The following is a 3,420-nucleotide window of genomic DNA, read 5'->3' as shown; positions in this document are numbered from 1 at the left end:
GGTTTTGATGTTGAAAACTTGTTTTGAGGGAAAAATCCCTACATGTTTGTTTAAAGGTAATTAAATTGTATCACTAACTGTTCCTGTGCAGTAGTAACAGCCACCTTATATAGTAAATGTGGGGCAGAATTCATTTAGAAAGTGTTAAACTGCATTTCCAGACATGGTTGTAGTGTATTTTTAATTAGTGCATGTATGTTAATGTATAATTGCTAGTAGAACAAAGTTATATTTTTAAAACTGTTACTTGTAGAAACCCTTCCAGTTTTCCCAGATACCATGGGCTTTGTGCATAGTTTATACAAATCTTTAATTTTCCAGACTGTCTTTTCAGTTTGTGGGTTTTGTGGAATTTAAGCATTTTTATGTTAGATAAAATGTTACAAAAAGTACTCACTCTCTTATTCTATCAAAAGTTAATTTTAATCTCAGTCTACATCATGCTACATTCTCCGGCTTCTTTGAAATAATGTGTGGTCTGTATGCCTTTTTGTATGACAACTATTAAAAGATAACCAACTGGCATGAACTGACTGAGAATTCTAAGTATAAAACTCATGTTAATTTTTGAGGGTCATTTAGTTTTGTGACAGGGCATTCGGTGAAGCCTTGTGACTTCCCTGCAGATAACAGGTTGAGTATATATAGGAATGAATCTGGCTTTAGGGCTCAGTCATTTGAGATCTTTTATTGGCAGCCACAAGTAACTAAAACTGAAAACTAAGCTTATTTTTGAGAAATGGCTCAAGTTTCTGGTTTTTTCTTTTTTTAAGTTGTACTCATTAAGGAAGTCACTAGATAGCATTTCATTGGGGAAAAAAATCAATCCATGATGCTTATGTGGTATATATAAGAAAATGCTATGTAAGGAAACTAATCTATTTGAAAACATGGTTATATTAGAAGAAAAATTTTATTTTCATTTCTATATCATACACATGGAAGAATTGCAAAAATACAAGCATGAGTTGCTCCAATGTACTTTGAGAGTTTGTATATTGGCATGTATGGACTAAATCAGGGTGAAACCAATGTTAATACAAAATTTAAGGGTATGTTAACTAAAGCAGGGGCCCCCAACGCAAACCAGGCCACACAACAGGAGGTGAACGGTGGGCCAGAGAGCAAAGCTTCATCTGTATTTACAGTCACTCCCCATTGTTTACATTACCGTCTGAGCTCTGCCTTCTGTCAGATCAGTGGTGGCTTTAGAGTCTTACAGGAGCGTGACCCCTGTTGTGAGCTGCACATGTGCTCCTTATGAGAATCAAATGCCTGATGATCTGTCACTGTCTCCCATTACCCCCAGATGGGACAATCTGGTTGAAGGAAAACAAGCTCAAGGCTCCCACTAATTCTACATTATGGTGACTTGTATAATTATTTCATTACACATTGCAATGTAATAGCAATAGAAATAAAGTGCACAGTAAGTGTAATGCACTTGAATCAATCTGAAACCACCTCCCCATCCTTCCTCAGGCTGTGGAAAAGTTGTCTCCCATGAAATCACTCCCTGGTGCCAAAAAGATTGGGGACTGCTGAACTAAAGGATGATATTTCTAAGATATTTTGACTATTAAGTCATTTAATACTTTTCAATAAGTAGGATATTTACCATGTTTTGAAACTATATGAATGTAGGAAAATGACTTAAGACTAACGTTCAGGTGTGACATTGTATGGTTTGACCCTCTAGGATAACTGTTTTTCTCTACAGATTATAATTTTGGAATTATTTCAGTAATTAGGTTTTTGCTTTGGAACGATCTTATGATGGAACTAGGAATTACTGCTTTGAGAGAACCTGTGTATATTCTGGTCATTATCTGTTTCATCCTTAGTACAATTTTAACTTGTACAGATTTATTCTAATTAACCCATAAGGGTCAATGCAATGTGTAAACTTGTTTTGATTAATTATACTAAATATCGTTGCTAAGTATAGTTAACCTAATCTGCTATGAAACATTAGAATTTATTTCTTCCATCCTACTGTATGTTTTTACCCATTAACCAACTTGTTCTCATAACCCCCTCTTACTCACCCACTCTTCACATATGAGTGAGAACATACAGTGTTTGTCTTTCTGTGCCTGACTTATTTCGCTTAACATAATGACTTCTATCTCCATCCATGTTACTGCAAAAGACCAGGATTTTGTCCAGGCGCAGTGGCTCTGTAATCCCAGTACTTTGGGAGGCCAAGGTGGGTGGATCGCCTGAGGTCAGGACAAAAATAAGCCGGGCGTGGTGGCGGGCGCCTGTAATCCCAGCTACTTGGGAGGCTGAGGCATGAAAATCACCTGAACCCGGGACGCAGAGGTTGTAGTGAGCTGAGACCATGCCATTGCACTCCAGCCTGGGCAACAAGGCCAAAACTCCATCTCAAAACAAAACAAAACAAAACGAAAAACAGGATTTCATTCTTTATTTTATGGTTGACTGGTATTCTACTGTGTGTGTATATACCACATTTTTTTTTAATCCTGTGTTCAATTGGTGGATACAGCTGGATTTTATATCTGTGCTAATTTGGGAGTTCTTGTTTTTGTTTTTGTTTTTGTTTTTGAGACAGGATCTTACTCTGTCACCCAGGCAGGATCATGATCCGGCAGTGGCATGATCATGGCTCACTGCAGCCCCAAACTCTCCAGACTCAGGAGATCTTCCTACCTCAGCCTCCCGAATAGCTGGGATGACAGGCACATGCCACCAAGCCTGGCTAATGTAGAGACAGGGTCTCACCATGTTGCCCAGGATTGTCTCAAACTTCTTTTCTTTTGGAGTAGTATTCCACAGTGGGATTTCCGGATATTATGGTAGTTCTGTTTTTACTTTTTTGAGAAATCTCCATACTGTAGTGATTGTATTAATTTACATTCTCACCAACAGTGTATACATAGTTTCCTTTTTTCTACACCCTTGCTAGCATATGTTACTTTTTGTCTTGGATAATAGCCATTCTAACTGTGGTGGTTTTGATTTGCATTTCTATGTGATTAGTGATTTAGAGCAATTTTTCATATATCTGTTGGTCTTTTGTATGCCTTCTCTTGAGAACTGTTTATTCTTGTGCTTTGTCCGCTTTTTACTAGGATTGTTTGGGGTTTTTGCTGTTGAGCTGTTTAAGTTCCTTGTATATGTTGGATATTAGTTCTCTGTTGGGTGATTAGTTGGCACATATTCTCTTCTATTCCACAGATTGTCCCATCACTCTGTTGTTTATTTTGCTGTGCAGAGTCTTTTAGTTGAACATAGTCTCATTTGTCTATTTTTGTTTTTATTGGTTATGCTTTTGAGGTTTTAGCCATAAAATCTTTGCCTAAACCAATGTCCTGAGGAGCTTTCCCTATGTTTTTTTGGTAGTAGTTTTATAATTTCAGGTTTTATGTTAAAGTCTTTAATCCATCTTGAGTT

This window comes from Mandrillus leucophaeus, unplaced genomic scaffold (genome assembly GCF_000951045.1).
Source record: "Mandrillus leucophaeus isolate KB7577 unplaced genomic scaffold, Mleu.le_1.0 Scaffold258, whole genome shotgun sequence".
NCBI classification, from domain to species: domain Eukaryota; kingdom Metazoa; phylum Chordata; class Mammalia; order Primates; family Cercopithecidae; genus Mandrillus; species Mandrillus leucophaeus.
The sequence above is the reverse complement of the archived record's forward strand: the minus strand, read 5'-3'. Positions refer to the sequence as shown.